At 48.8% G+C, this 17,024-nt stretch overlaps 1 protein-coding gene across 4 annotated transcripts in view; it reads left to right on the top strand.

Annotated features, from left to right (window-relative positions):
• The window catches only part of RELT (RELT TNF receptor), a 37,429-nt gene that overhangs the window by 3,720 nt on the left and 16,685 nt on the right, over window positions 1-17,024 (top strand). For 2 of the 4 annotated variants that reach the window (XM_083170377.1, XM_083170375.1), the window contains exon 1: window positions 9,711-9,847. The exons of the other annotated variants lie outside the window; for them this stretch is intronic. The gene's annotated coding sequence lies outside the window, so the exon portion shown is untranslated. Of the gene's footprint in view, window positions 1-9,710; window positions 9,848-17,024 lie in introns of those variants that run through there. 4 annotated transcript variants of the gene reach the window in all.

The following is a 17,024-nucleotide window of genomic DNA, read 5'->3' as shown; positions in this document are numbered from 1 at the left end:
AGAAAACACTAAAAACTGTGATCTCAGACGCAGCACACACCTACAGCATGTGCTGTGCTGACAGCAGGCTCAGCATGACCTCTCACGCTGTCAGTGAGACACTCATGCTGAGCCTGCTGTCAGCACAGCACATGCTGTAGAAGTGTGTGCTACTGTTGATACCCGGGAGGGACGGAGGGGGAAGGGAGGGGTCGAACCAGGGCCCCTGCGGGGCCCCTTTAGCAAGCCTGGGCCCGGGTAATTAGTACCTGCTCCCCCCCTCTCTCGGCTCCCCTGACCATGTGTTATATATACAGGGCATTACGGACGGTGTAATGTTAGCATTACTGCCTCACAGCACTGAGGTCATGGGTTCTATCCCCACCATGTGTTATATATATGGGACAGTACGGATGGTGTAATGGTTACATTACTGTCTCACAGCACTGAGGTCATGGGTTCTATTCCCACCATGTGTTATATATACGGGGCAGTACGGATGGTGTAATGGTTACATTACTACCTCACAGCGCTGAGGTCATGGGTTCTATCCCCACCATGTGTTATATATACAGGGCAGTACGGACGGTGTAATAGTTAGCATTACTGCCTCACAGCACTGAGGTCATGGGTTCTATCCCCACCATGTGTTATATATACAGGGCAGTACGGACGGTGTAATGGTTACATTACTGCCTCACAGCACTGAGGTCATGGGTTCTATTCCCACCATGTGTTATATATACGGGGCAGTACGGAAGGTGTAATGGTTAGCATTACTGCCTCACAGCGCTGAGGTAATGGGTTCTATCCCCACCATGTGTTATATATACGGGACAGTACGGATGGTGTAATGTTTGCATTACTGCCTCACAGTACTGAGGTCATGGGTTCTATTCCCACCATGTGTTATATATACGGGGCAGTACGGACGGTGTAATGGTTACATTACTGCCTCACAGCGCTGAGGTCATGGGTTCTATCCCCACCATGTGTTATATATATGGGACAGTACGAATGGTGTAATGTTAGCATTACTGCCTCACAGTACTGAGGTCATGGGTTCTATCCCCACCATGTGTTATATATACGGGGCAGTACGGATGGTGTAATGGTTACATTACTGCCTCACAGCACTGAGGTCATGGGTTCTATTCCCACCATGTGTTATATATACGGGGCAGTACGGATGGTGTAATGTTAGCATTACTGCCTCACAGTACTGAGATCATGGGTTCTATTCCCACCATGTGTTATATATACGGGGCAGTACGGACAGTGTAATGGTTACATTACTACCTCACAGCGCTGAGGTCATGGGTTCTATCCCTACCATGTGTTATATATACGGGGCAGTACGGAAGGTGTAATGGTTAGCATTACTGCCTCACAGCGCTGAGGTCATGGGTTCTATCCCCACCATGTGTTATATATACGGGGCAGTACGGATGGTGTAATGGTTACATTACTACCTCACAGCACTGAGGTCATGGGTTCTATTCCCACCATGTGTTATATATACGGGGCAGTACGGAAGGTGTAATGGTTAGCATTACTGCCTCACAGCGCTGAGGTCATGGGTTCTATCCCCACCATGTGTTATATATACGGGGCAGTACGGATGGTGTAATGGTTACATTACTGCCTCACAGCACTGAGGTCATGGGTTCTATCCCCACCATGTGTTATATATACGGGACAGTACGGATGGTGTAATGTTAGCATTACTGCCTCACAGTACTGAGGTCATGGGTTCTATTCCCACCATGTGTTATATATACGGGGCAGTACGGACGGTGTAATGGTTACATTACTACCTCACAGCGCTGAGGTCATTGGTTCTATCCCCACCATGTGTTATATATACGGGACAGTACGGATGGTGTAATGTTAGCATTACTGCCTCACAGTACTGAGGTAATGGGTTCTATCCCCACCATGTGTTATATATACGGGGCAGTACGGACGGTGTAATGGTTACATTACAGCCTCACAGCGCTGAGGTCTTGGGTTCTATCCCCACCATGTGTTATATATACGGGGCAGTACGGACGGTGTAATGGTTACATTACTGCCTCACAGCACTGAGGTCATGGGTTCCCACCATGGCCCTAACTGTGCAGCGTTTGTATATTCTCCCTGTACTTGCGTGGGTTTCCTCCCACAATCTGGTAGGTTAATTGGCTCCTAACAAATTAACCCTAGAATGTCTTTGTGTGCGTGTACATGTGATAGGGAGTATAGATTTTAAGCTCCACTGGGACAGGGACTGATTGAGTGTTCATATATTCTCTGTACAGCGCTGCGGAATATGTGTGCGTCGTAAATAAATAATAGGTGCAGTGAATAGCCCATAGGCTACAATGGGCTACCGTTATTCTGTGTAGCTGTAGCTGCGGGGCCAGATATCCGGAATGCTTTGGCTTTATCAGGCAGTATCACATACCCCATAGAAACCTATGTAGCATGCGGCTGTGAGTGGGACAGGAGAAATCGCAGCAGGTAGCAGCAGATTCCTACTTCATTCTCTCCATGATACATGCCGGGGAACTAAATATTGGGGTGTTTTGGGGGAATTAGTTGCAGATATTGAATAATAAATAAGCTTCTCAGTCTCATTAACCCAGTGATTTTCAACCTTTTTACCTTGCGGCACACTAAATAAGATTTTAAAATTGCCAAGGCACACCATGAGATCCAAAAAGGGGGGAAAAAAAACTATTGCCCCCCCATATTAAAAAAACAATCACACTGGTCCTTACCATTATTGCCTACTTTTGAAAATTAGTTTCAGGGAGATTATAGTTGGTAGTAGAATTTTGCAAAGCACACCATTCAGGAGGCAGGTCATGCTCCTCCCAAAGGGCGGGTCTAGTTCCATATATGGAGAGATTGTGAAAAGAGATTGTGAACGTGGCACCTAGAAGCCTGGGTGTGCACTGCTACATCTGAGGGGAATCTTCTAAAATGACTTCTATCCAAATGTAGATGAGCCCCAGAGCAGTTAGTAAGAGCCACTATACTTGGTAATGTGCTGGGAAATGGTGCTGATGCTTCAATGTAAATGTATCTGTCTCTCATTTTTTCCCCAAAAATGTAACAGTGTAATGTAAGCTAGGTGACATGAGGGAGATTGCTAGGCTAATGAGGGAGAGAGGGAGATTGTGCTATGTCAGGGAGTCTCCTGCACAAGGGCGTAACTACCATAGATGCTGGGGGTGCAGCTGCTATAGGGCCCAGAGCTGAGAGGGGCCCACATTGCCTGTCAAAGTATCATGTGCTGTATACATTTTTCAGCATTAGGTGATAAATAGGGGCCCTTACAATCTTTTGCTATGGGGCCCACATGTATCTAGTTATGCCTCTGCTCCTGCAGAATGCAGGAGGGGAGGTAACTATGATGTAACAGGTTAATGTGGGCTAGGTGACATGAGGGAGATTGCTAGACTAATGAGGGAGAGAGGGAGATTGCTGCTATGTCAGGGAGTCTCCTGCAGAATAGAAGGAGGGGAGGTAACTATAATGTAACAGTGTAATGTGTGCTAGGTGACATGAGGGAGATTACTAGACTAATGAGGGAGAGAGGGAGATTGCTGCTATGTCAGGGAGTCTCCTGCAGAATGCAGGAGGGGAGGTAACTATGATGTAACAGTGTAATGTGGTCTAGGTGACATGACGGAGATTGCTAGACTATTGGGGGAGAGGGGGAGATTGCTGTTATGTCAGGGAGTCTCCTGCAGAATGCAGGAGGGGATGTAACTATTATGTAACAGTGTAATGTGGGCTAGGTGACGTGAGGGAGATTGCTAGACTAATGAGGGAGAGAGGGAGATTGCTGCTATGTCAGGGAGTCTCCTGCAGAATGCAGGAGGGGAGGTAACTATGATGTAACAGTGTAATGTGGGCTAGGTGACATGAGGGAGATTGCTAGACTAATGAGGGAGAGAGGGAGATTGCTGTTATTTCAGGGAGTCTCCTGCAGAATGCAGGAGGGTAGGCAACTATGGTCCCCACAGGTAACAAAAATAAACTACATTGGCCCTTTACATGAAAAGAAGAGACCAGTAAAAAACAGTTGAACTGGTGGTTGCTGTAAACTGGTGTGGACATCTCTAGATGGGGGATGGCCATCGTTGCCTTTGCCGCCGATGGCGGCAACAGGCCATCGATGGTGTATAAGTATGCAATGGATGACCATCGATGATTTTATATATCGATGGTCATCCATTTGCTTTCAAAGATTGACCTGTGGGCCAATCAAAATATGGGGGCGGGGCTTCACGAGTGTTGGGGGCGGAGCTATGCTCTGTGTCCTGGACCCTTATTGAAAAAATAAAAATGAAACTATTTAGTTAAGCCTGACATCGATGGTGGGAAACCATCTGGTTCTCCCCAGGACCCCACCCCTGTATATCTAATGCCGTGTATTTCCATACACATTAGAAGGCCAGAGACCCCTTCTGCGCCTGGTGGTAGCACCCACGCCCACCTGTCCTATATATTAATTTTAATTAGGTTCCTGACATTTCTTAGACTGCATGCAGAGCAAGGTGAGACCTGCACAAATGTTTAATGGATTATCAGATGGGGGGGGTGCATTTCTGGGTTGTGGGCCCCCCTGGACTGGTGTGGCTGTTTGGCCTCAGGAGCAACACAAATTAACACTTATTTTCATTTTCACTTTCATCCCTATTGTGTGTTTTATTTCAATGTAATTCATTTCTCACCTTCACCTCTCACTACTTCACCTCTCACTACTTTATCTCTCATTTTTTTACCTCTCACTTACTTACCCCTGCTATCTTTTAGCAGCCTCTCTCACTAACCTATCCTCACTTTGTTTCACTATATATTTCTTTCAGTCTTGTGTTGCCCTGGGGTCACTCAGCTGCACCATTTTGGGGTGCCCTGAGCCCTAGATTTGTACCCCCCAAAATGTTAGGGACTTGCCCGACTAATGAGGTCACCTGGTCGCGGTGGGCAAGCCGTTACTTATGGCCATAACTAAGCGAAGAACCTCGCTAAAAATGCAAAATTTTATTGCAAAAATTTTGAAATTGGGAGTTTAATTTGTGCACCTGCACCTTTGACTTTGTATTATGTAACAGTGTAATGTGGGCTAGGTGACATGAGGGAGATTGCTAGACTAATGAGGGAGAGAGGGAGATTGCTGCTATGTCAGGGAGTCTCCTGCAGAATGCAGGAGGGTAGGCAACTATGGTCCCCACAGGTAACAAAAATAAACTACATTGGCCCTTTTCATGAAAAGAATAGACCAGTAAAAAACAGTTGAACTGGTGGTTGCTGTAAACTGGTGTGGACATCTCTAGATGGGGGATGGCCATCGTTGCCTTTGCCGTCGATGGCTGCAACAGGCCATCGATGGTGTATAAGTATGCAATGGATGACCATCGATGATTTTATATATCGATGGTCATCCATTTGCTTTCAAAGATTGATTTGTGGGCCAATCAAAATATGGGGGCGGGGCTTAACGAGTGTTGGGGGCGGAGCTATGCTCTGTGTCCTGGACCCTTATTGAAAAAATAAAAATGAAACTATTTAGTTAAGCCTGACATCGATGGTGGGAAACCATCTGGTTCTCCCCCATCGATGTCAAAACAATTCAACATCGGCCATAAGCCATCAATGATTTGTAATCATCGATGGTCGATGGCCATCCCTACTCTAGATCTGCGGGCACACTTGAGAACAGCTCAAGGCACACTAGTGTAACACGGCACAGTAGTTGAAAACACTGCATTAAACCAAACCACATGGATGCATGCACTGTGATCATTCATCCACCAGGTGGGGCTGTTCCTCTCCTGCCCATGAGCTGTCAACTCCCCAGACTGCATGTCTTGGTGGGCAGTGGCGTGGCAGTCCTAGCGATAGTGGGGGAAGCCGGTGCCGCAGGATTGCAACAGATTCCATGCAGTCCGGCCATTCACATGGAATCTGCTAAACCGGCCTTGCAAAAATGTCCGTCATCTTGTTACAGACAGAGGCTAGAGGTCCTACTGGAGCCTGCAACTTCCTGGTAATGAGCATTTAACCTTCTGGCAATGAGCATGTAACCCTCATGGTGACGAGTGTATAACCCCTGGCAATGAGCATAGAAACCCCTAGAAATGAGCATGTAACCATCTGGCAACTAGCGTTAAACCCCTAGCAACAAGCAAAAAAACCCTGGCGACATTCAAGAACCCCCGACACCGAGTATGTAGGTAAAATTTTTTATAAAAAATGAATGGAGGGGGGTGGGAGCCAGAAACTTTTTGGACAGTCGGCTGCTACATATAATTTTATAGAATGCCCTTGACAAAATGTTATTTCAAAGCTGACTTCATCTTCTCTGCAGGCTCACTTATGTATTTATCACTGTGAGCCCTCTTGTAGCTGATTACAATACAGAACAATCATCAGGGCTTCAGTGCAGAACACAATAACATTACGTGAGCCGGTACCGCAGCGCTGATAATAATAACTGCTCTCCGTCCCCATACCGTAACTACCTGTCTGCAATCTGTTTATACACCCAAGTAATGCTGCCTAATCTATCAGCGGGACACAAGAAAACATGTGGGTAACAGGGAGGCAAAATATTTTTGGGGGTCTGGAGTGTGGAGGTAACCGCTGCGTCTGGGGACCAGTGATTATTGCTGTGATCTGCGGCACGCTGCTGACTCATGGGAACAGACAACATCCGGATAAACAAGGAATCACAGGTAGCCGGAGGATGAATGGCTGCTTCCCCACCAGATACTGTTGGGATGAATGTAGATGAGAGTGCTGAGAGGCAATACTGTGCGGTTAGGTCTAACGTCAAGTGGGCTAAGGGACCTTGTCAGGTGACAGGGGAGGATAGGGGGCGGAGAGAGGAGGAGCAAGGTCGGAACAAGGGGCCCATAAGGACCCACGTGGGCTTGCTTCACTCGCCACACTTCGGGCACGGTGGCTCGCTCGCCACCTGGTTACTAAAGGCAACCAGTGGTGGCGTGGATAGTGAAGGAGCAAGCTCCACCCAGCCTTGCTCCGCCCCCTGGGCATAAAAGCCTAATCCATAGCCTAACCCTCCGTCCCTGTACCCTAAACCTAACCATCCTCCCCTGTAGTCTAAACCTCCCCCCCTGTAGCCCAACCCTTACCACCCTGTAGCCTAACCCTACATCCTTGTACCCTAACCATCCTTCCCCATAGCCTAACCCTCTGCCCCTGTACCCTAACCATCGTACCCCAAAGTCTAATGCTCCGTCCCTCTACCCTAAACCTAACCGTCCTCCCTGTAGTCTAACCCTCCCCACTAATGTCTCACCACCATGTGACAACAACAAGCCTGAACCTCCCTCCCCGCAGACTCACCTTAACCCCCAGCCATGCAGCCTATCACTAAATCCCCTCATGTACCTAAACCTAACCCCCCTCCCCAGGCCTAACCATTAACCCATCCTGGCATGCTACGTTCGGTATCTCTCCAGCAAGGATTCCGGCGCTGGTATCTTCGTTGATGTCGGGATTCCGGCGCTGGTATCTTCGTTGATGTCGGAATTCCGGCGCTGGTATCTTCGTTGATGTCGGGATTCCGGCGCTGGTATCTTCGTTGATGTCGGGATTCCGGCGCTGGTATCTTCGTTGATGTCGGGATTCCGGCGCTGGTATCTTCGTTGATGTCGGGATTCCGGCGCTGGTATCTTCGTTGATGTCGGGATTCCGGCGCTGGTATCTTCGTTGATGTCGGGATTCCGGCGCTGGTATCTTCGTTGATGTCGGGATTCCGGTGCTGGTATCTTCGTTGATGTCGGGATTCCGGCGCTGGTATCTTCGTTGATGTCGGGATTCCGGCGCTGGTATCTTCGTTGATGTCGGGATTCCGGCGCTGGTATCTTCGTTGATGTCGGGATTCCGGCGCTGGTATCTTCGTTGATGTCGGGATTCCGGCGCTGGTATATTCGTTGATGTCGGGATTCCGGCGCTGGTATCTTCGTTGATGTCGGGATTCCGGCGCTGGTATATTCGTTGATGTTGGGATTCCGGCGCTGGTATATTCGTTGATGTTGGGATTCCGGCGCTGGTATCTTCGTTGATGTGGGGATTCTGGCGCTGGTATCTTCATTGATGTCGGGATTCCGGCGCTGGTATATTCGTTGATGTTGGGATTCCGGCGCTGGTATCTTCGTTGATGTCGGGATTCCGGCGCTGGTCACCTGGCGATGGTCCGGAGTCAGATGAACGCATCCTGCAGAGACTTATGTGCCCCAAGTTCTCAGACTGGAAAGTGCTGCAGAACATTCGGGTAAAAAAACTGTGAAAAACACCATGTCGACCTTTTGACTGTCGACCTAGACACACATATATTTATAGAGACTTATAATATATATTAACAAGAGAGGGACTGCTGCTCCCACACGCTGGGGGCCTATACCTGCAGGTACAGGATCCCAATCACTGGGGATACGGTCATTTGGTCTACAGTATGTTGGTCGACAAGCACTGGGTCTACACCATTAGGTCGACATGGGGATAGGTCAACATGGTTCTAGGTCGACATGTGTCAAGGTCAACATGGGTCTAGGTCGACATGGGTCAAGGTCAACATGGGCCTAGGTCGACATGGTTTTTCACTGTTTTTAAGCCGACGTAGTATTTCATGCCCTACCATTCACTTGGGCGTGGTGGGAGAATAAAATAGTGTGCCCAAAGCATTGCGAGCAATACGAGGGGATGCGGTGCACTTCAAACTGTGTCCATGTCGACTGTGTCAACATCCGAGTAAAAAAAACGGTACTTGTGTATTATCTGGGCGCCCGATTTTTTCATCTTAGGGCATTGTACAACCAAAAATCACTTGCAATATGATCGCATGCGATGCGATGCGACACGATTGAACCCGATTTTTAATTGTATAGGCACCCAGATGCCTGATTCCTATGTTAAATGCCCCGCCAGATCCGCGAGGGGACGTGAATTACTTCACATGTATTCCGCGTCCCCCACGGGGCGCGCTGCGCTCGCCACGCTTCGGGCTCGGTGGCTCACTGCGCTCGCCACACTATATAAAATCGACTCCACGCCGACGTGGATAGTGGGGGTATGAAAAGGTCGGTGGACGCGTACCGCCGCCCCTCGCGGGCTCGCTGCGCTCGCCACGCTTCGGGTTGGCATTGATAGTGGGGTGGCATTAACAATGGGGGGGTATTTAACATAGTCATTACCCATCACGGTGGGTGTACAATTAAAAATCGGGTCTGGGGGTGCATTTAACATGGGAATATGCTCAAATCGGGCATGATCGCGTCGCATCGCATGCCATTATAATGGCATGCGATGCGACGCGATATAAAAATTGTACATTTGGGTTTTAAAACCCCGGAAATCGGGTACCATCGCATCGCATCACATGCCTTAATTAGTGGCATGCGATATATCGGGCACCCAGATAATACACAAGTACCAAAAAAACAGTGAAAAACACCATGTCGACATTTTGGCTGTCGACCTAGACACTGTCAACCTAATGCTTGTGTCGACCTAAACCCATGTCAACAAAGACCCATGTCGACCTTTCCCCATGTTGACCTAATGGTGGTGACCTAATAATTGTCGACCAACATACTGTAGACCAAAGTTTGGTCACCAAACGATCCATTCCCAACCCAATCACTGAGATCTATATACCAGAGCCCAGCACAGGTAGCTCCCGTGTAGCGCTGCCGCTCCGCCGCTAGGTGTCGCTGCTGCTGCTGGGTGACGTCACGGGCAGGCGGTATAATAATATGCAGCAGCTGATGCCGGGCAGAGAGTGCAGAGCTACGAAGCCGGCACTGACTGCCGAGGACGGAGCTCGCTGCCCGGAGCCGCTCACCAGGTACTGCGGGCTGCTGGGGCTGGGCAGCGGGACTCTCACATTCGGGGGGGGGGGGCTAGACTGCGGAACTGGGGGTCCCGGGACATGTCCTGCACTGCAGCTGGGGGAGGTCTCTTTGGGAAACTTGCTGCATAGGTCCTTCTGGCTGGGGAGGATGGGGGTAGTGGTCTGTGGCTGGGGAGGATGGGGGTAGTGGTCTCTGGCTGGGGAGGATGAGGGTAGTGGTCTCTGGCTGCTGAGGATGGGGGTAGCTGGGGAGGATGAGGGTAGTGGTCTCTGGCTATGGAGGATGAGGGTAGTGGTCTCTGGCTAGGGAGGATGGGAGTAGTGGTCTCTGGCTAGGGAGGATGGGAGTAGTGGCCTCTGACAGGGGAGGATGGGAGTAGTGGTCTCTGGCAGGGGAGTATGAGGGTAGTGGTCTCTGGCTGCTAAGGATGGGGGTAGCTGGGGAGGATGAGGGTAGTGGTCTCTGGCTAGGGAGGATGGGAGTAGTGGTCTCTGACTGGGGAGGATGGGGGTAGTGATCTCTGTCTGGGGAGAATGGGGGTAGTGGTCTCTGGCTGGGGAGGATGGGGGTAGTGGTCTCTGTCTGGGGAGGATGGAAATAGTGGTCTCTGGATGAGGCGGATGGGGGTAGTGGTCTCTGGCTGGGGAGGACGGTGGTAGTACTGTCTGTGGGGGAGGATGGGGGTAGTACTCTCTGGGTGAAAGCTGGGGAGGATGGGGGAAGTAGTATTGGGGAGGTGGGGGTAGTACTCTCTGAGTGAGAGCTGTGGTGATTGAGGGTAGTACTCTGGGTGAGAGGTGGGGAGGATGGTGGTAGTACTCTGGGTGAGAAGTGGGGAGGATGGGGGTAGTACTCCTTGGGGAGAATGATGTAGATATTCTGGTTGTGGATGGTGAGGGTAGTACTCTCTGGATGTGAGCTGGGCCTACTGGGGGTATAACTTTATAGGGTGAGATCTGGGTTGGCTGGGACTACTGAATGCTACGGCATACATGCGGGGCAGATATTGGGTACTGTGACAGAGCTGGGGTACGTCCTGTACAGCCGACATTGCTGGATGACATTGGGACTTTGCAGTGCTGTCTATCCTGTGTGACCTCCATCTGTATGATGTCTCTCTGGCTGTATGATATGAGGATGTGCCTCTGATCCTCCACAGGACAGAATGTGACACGTACTGTGTATGACCATATATCCATAGAAATGGAGGGTGGTATATACATGTGTGTATATACAATCTGCATTCTGATATTTATATGATGTGGTCTCAGATTGTAACATGTTTCCCCATCTCCATCATCTGTGGCCTCTATGCTGCCTTGGGGTAGATCTGATTGGTGACTTATCCATTGGCCGGGTAGTGGTAGATCTGGCTGGTAGGCCTGTCTAGATGTGGATGGGTGGTGGCAGATCTGATTGGTGGACCTGTACAGTGGCCGTGTGGTGGTAGATATTATTGGTGCACCTGTGTCGTGGCTGTATGATTGCAGATATGACTGGCAGACCAGTAGTAATAGTAGTAGATCTGACTAGAGTACCTGAGTTGGTGGCAATGTGGTTCTAGGTATGATGGTAAACCTGTGCCGTGGTGGTAGTAGATATTATTGGATGATCTGTGCAGTAGTAGGGGTAGATCTGTTTGCTGGTGGTGGCTCTGATTGGTGATTTCTCCCCTGGCTATGTAGTGGTAGATCTGGCCGGTAAGCTATGTAGTGGTAGATCTGATTGGTGGACCTGTGCAGTGGCTGCAAGGTGGTACATATGATAAGAGGCCTTGTCTGGTGACCGCATTGTGGTAGATCTGATTGGTGGACCTGTGCAGTGGCCACGTGCGTGGTGGTAGATCTGAGAGACTGACCTGTGGTGGTGGATATTATTGGTGGACCTGTGTGGTGGCTGTATTCTTTTAGATATGACTGGCAGACCTGTGTGATGGTGGTAGTAGTAGATCTGACTAATGTACCTGAGTTAGTGGCAATGTGGTGGTTCTATAAATGATGGTAAACCTGTGTAGTGGCTGCATGGTGGTGGTAGTAGTATGGGTAGATCTGATTTGTAGACCTGTGTAGTGGTGGTGGTGGTAGATATATTATTGGCAGATTTGTGCAGTAGTAGGGTTAGATCTGATTGGTGGACAGTTGCAGTGGCTGTGTAGTAGTAGATCTGATTGGACGTGTGCAGTGGTGGTAGATCTGTGTGGTGTCTGTATGATATGACTGGTGGATCTGTGTGGTAGATTTGACTAGTGGACCTGAGGTGGTGGTCCAAGTTAGACCTGTGTAGTGGCTGCGTGGTGGTAGTAGTAGTATCGGTAGATCTGATTGGTAGACCTGTGTAGTGGTGGTGGTAGATATTATTGGCAGATTTGTGCAGTAGTAGGGTTAGATCTGATTGGTGGACAGTTGCAGTGGCTGTGTAGTAGTGGTAGATCTGATTGGACGTGTGCAGTGGCCGTGTGGTGGTAGATCTGATTGGTGGACCTGTGTAGTGGCTGCGTGGTGATGGTGGATATTATTGGTGGACCTGTGCAGTAGTCGGGGTAGATCTGATTGGACTTGTGTGGTGGAACTGATAAATATAAACAGTGGATCTCTGCAATGTATGGATAATCTTGGTAGATCTGTGGGCCGGTGACCCTGAGGTGGTAGGTAGATTGGTGGGCCTTTAAAGTTTATAGTACTTGTGGTGCGCCAACGGTTGTGGAACTCAAAGTCCCAGCAAAGGCTGGAATATCAAAGCTCCCTAACCCTCAGTACAGTGTTCCTGTGTTTTTGTCCTCCCCCAGCAGGTCACACAGGGGCTGGGATGGATCCCCCTCCTCTCTCCCTGCAGTGTATAGATCCTGCACAGCTCACATTTCATTGCAGGCTCTGAGACACAGAGGAGGGGGCTTTAAGATCCACTTCCAGGAGTCCGCACGGAGTATATGGGAGAGGGTTCTGTAAGATCCACTTCTAGGAGTCCGCACGGAGTATATTCCGGGAGTATATGGGAGGGGGTTCTGTAAGATCCACTTCTAGGAGTCCGCACGGAGTATATTCTGGGAGTATATGGGAGAGGGTTCTGTAAGATCCACTTCTAGGAGTCTGCACAGAGTATATTCTGGGAGTATATGGGAGAGGGTTCTGTAAGATCCACTTCTAGGAGTCCGCACGGAGTATATTCCGGGAGTGTATGGGAGGGGGTTCTGTAAGATCCACTTCTAGGAGTCCGCACGGAGTATATTCCGGGAGTGTATGGGAGGGGGTTCTGTAAGATCCACTTCTAGGAGTCCGCACGGAGTATATTCCGGGAGTATATGGGAGGGGGTTCTGTGAGATCCACTTCTAGGAGTCCGCGCGGAGTATATTCTGGGAGTATATGGGAGAGGGTTCTGTAAGATCCACTTCTAGGAGTCTGCACAGAGTATATTCTGGGAGTATATGGGAGGGGGTTCTGTAAGATCCACTTCTAGGAGTCCGCACGGAGTATATTCCGGGAGTATATGGGAGAGGGTTCTGTGAGATCCACTTCTAGGAGTCCGCACGGAGTATATGGGAGAGGGTTCTGTGAGATCCACTTCTAGGAGTCCGCGCGGAGTATATGTGAGGGGGTTCTGGTAACTGCACAGAGGGCCCAATCATTAATAAAAGTTCTGTATTCCATTTCACCCTCTCGGAGGTAACCGTTCACTTGCCCCATTTTTAACTGAGAGCTTTTCCCCATCCGAAAAGATGACAGCAATACCTGAGGGTGTATTAGCCAGCGCCACCATGGGCCGGAATCCACCTATGTGACCCATGTAAAGAGCAGTAGACCATGGCGACTAATGCGTACAGCGCTGCATTGCCCTTACTTGCGGTACGTTTGGTTTCGTGGCAAGTTCAGCATATAAACACGCAAAATTCCCTCCGCAAACGGGCATGCATTCAGCCCTTCATGTGCCTGGCGTGTTGGCGGTCCCATTGAGTGGACTTTGTTTAATGTGAGGAATAAAAAGTGTGGTGACGGAACGCCCTTATCTACTGTCCACGGCGCCAACTTCTGATCCATTGTATCGGAACGCGGGGGGATCACTTTATAGTACACAGAGAGCGCAGGGTTGTACGATGCTGGAAATTCCTGGCGCCATCTAATGCTGCTTCCAAAATACTTTTTATTTATCTTTTTTTACAAAATGCTGGTACCTGCACCATTGGTTGGCTGAGAGTACCTCAGGGCGTATGTAAGGTCCCCACTGTAACCCTCCTGTTGTTCAGTACTAGCTGGTTTCCACTCCGTATTTACATTCTGAAAGTCTTTAATCCTGTGTTAAAAGGTTTTCATTCAATCAGTAGTTGCATACAACAGGTCTGGCCGGAGCACCTGCTGATCAGTAATTACCCCCTTGGATGCAGGGATACTGTCTTATCTTCTGCCAGGAACATGGGTGGTACTCCTGTGCTCTGAGGGTGCTTCCGAATGTGGTGAGGTCAGCTGCATTCCCTGTACATCTATGTGAGGATGAGTGTATGTTTCTATAAGGATAGAAAACAGGGACAACTGGTCCTTTGGGTATGCAGACCATGATTACCCACAGTCCCCTGCTCCGGTGTGCCCCCTCCTATGTCCGGCCACCAATATACCCGTGCTATCCGATGTCTCTATAAATAAAGTCCTATAGGCAGAGACTGAGGTAAACCGTGAGGTTGATTGAATTTCAGCCCAGGTTTTATTGCATTATGTGTAGGAATAATCGATGCGAAAATAAAACCTGTCTCCTATAAAGTGTGGTGGCTCTGAATCTCTGACTAGAACGGTCCCAGTTATTGTATTCTCATCTTATATCTGAGGCAATATAGGGGTATATTTACTAAGCAGAGAGATAAAGTAGAGGACAGTGTGCTCCTAAATGCCATTGTTACATATTGTTTAGAAAAATGACAGTTGGGGGCTGTTTGCCTGGTACTTTATTTCTCCCCAAGGCTTAGTACATACACGCCATAAATCTTTAGTGGAATTGCTCATCGTTTATAAACAACATATTTCTTTTAATTAGCTGAAGCACCGTCCGCCATATTGTTTCCCGGGCTGAGGTAAAGCGCGTCCTCCACAGGTGTCACTGGGCGTGAAATGCTTTTCAGATGAACGGGTTAATAATCTGCAGTAACCCCGCCGCTTGTATTTGTCACTTGCCCCCTCCCCGTGTCTCCTCACGTGTCTGGGTCCTTATTTATAGGCGTCTGACGCTGTCTATGTGACTGTACCTGCCAGGCTATAATAATACACCTGTAACCCTGTGGTTACATGAGGCGGCGGCCATGTTGCTGTACACGGTACATTGGGTGTAACAGCTGTCGGATGTTCCCTGGTCATAGCTCCAGGCTCAGTCACAGCGTAATGGAAATACAGTAGTCTTTCGCCTACGCTGTGCGCTTTGGACAGCCTGTGGGACTACACATCCCAGCATGGCCGGGCTCCTGGATTGCACCGTGCATTGCTGTTAAATTAAATCTGATTCCATAAAGAAGAAAATATCTGTAAGGGCCACTGGATTGTACACCAGCTGGTATCCATCCGCCTGCATGGCCGCTGATAACTGCATTATGTGTCCTTGTCGCCACGCTGTAACGACACCTGCATTGTGAGCAGGTGGTGTATGGCGAGCGCAATAAAACTGCAGTGTTGATTTATTGCCCATCAGACGACGTTATTGTGTGTTAGGGTTTTTTTATTGTATTTTTTTAAAGGGCCGCACACCTAAAAATATATATTTATTTTGCGATCTTGTTCCCGGGACAGGAAAATGCATATTAGAGACCTAGTTTTATGTTCCTGCTTTGCACAAAATTCACTATTTTTGTGACCTTTTGGGGTTGACCCCCTTGTTACACCAAATTTTTGCCCCAGAACAGGGTCGTGAAGTCATGTTACAATGATACAACTATAAAGCAGGGCAATAATAAATAATATATAAATATAACATACAGGGTTGGAGTTATTATACCAGCTCGCGTTACTATCATAGTAACTATGTATCATGCACTGCGTGACTGGTTCGTGTGCTTCTGTCAGCCATGCATATGAGACTGGGTGGGTATCGTCCTGGCAAGCTATGAGGAGATGTGCCGGTAGCACTGGCAGCCATTTCTGTCTCCCATTACATTCCCCGACCTGACTGCTGCAGTGGGATCTCTGCTTCTGCTTTTCCCGCTTCTTTTCTAAAGCCTATAAACTGGTGACAAAGCCATGTCCCGTTGTTGATGAATCAGTGTCCGTTGTGCAGTCCTCTCATGGGACAGATGGCCACACAAAGCTTGGCGGGGGATGGGCTGGCCCCTCTTCATACTGAAAGCAAAGGGATTTCTTTCCTGAGGTAAAACAGTATCAGGCGACCCTCTTGTATATGTTCTGTGTGCAGCGTGCCCAGCACCACCGCTTACGCCCCGTAATCTTATTGGTGGGCAAGACGCCCCATAAACTTTTATATGGAATTTTTATCTGCAAAATGTGCTGCACATCTGTGGCCTAGTAAATCTACGCTGTAAATGTACTATGGTATTTCACAAGCTGTGCGTGCAAGTAGTGCTGGGCAACGATTACAATTTTTAATCGTGATTAATCGCATTGTTAGGCACATGCCGCTTACCTACAAGCTTGTTGCCAATTGGGGGTTACATGCTTGTTTCCAATGGAGGAGGTAAATCTTTTTATTGCCTAGGGGATAGGCACTGCGGAGTAGCAGAGTTTCTGACAGCATTAGAGACTCTGCGCCCCTTCAAAGATGGCCACCGCCGCAAAGGAAACAGCCACTAGAGGTGCAGAAGAACTTCTAGCGTGTCCTCTCTGTGGCGGCGGCCATTTTTGGAGGGGTGCAGGGTCTCAGTAATGCTGTCAGAGACTCTGCGCCTCAGCGGTGCACCCACTCTCGTTAATGGCAGTAAAAAATGAACGTGTTAATGCGCCCAGCACTGGTATTATAATTACCACAGTGCATGTAATCCGTGCACTAACATATGTTCCTGTGTCAACAGATTTGCCACCTGTCCGTGACCGGCTATTAGCTGTTCGCAAGCAGGGCAGTTGGTATTTGGCACCGATTTTGCATACATGGCCCCAGTATCCCCCAACAATGGGAAATGCACAAAGCAGAAAATATGATAAAATAACAAAAGTTAGAATAATCTTACATTGGACCGAAAAAATATCTTT

Source organism: Crinia signifera, chromosome 2 (genome assembly GCF_055691185.1).
Source record: "Crinia signifera chromosome 2, ASM5569118v1, whole genome shotgun sequence".
Taxonomy (NCBI): domain Eukaryota; kingdom Metazoa; phylum Chordata; class Amphibia; order Anura; family Myobatrachidae; genus Crinia; species Crinia signifera.
The sequence above is the reverse complement of the archived record's forward strand: the minus strand, read 5'-3'. Positions and strand labels throughout refer to the sequence as shown.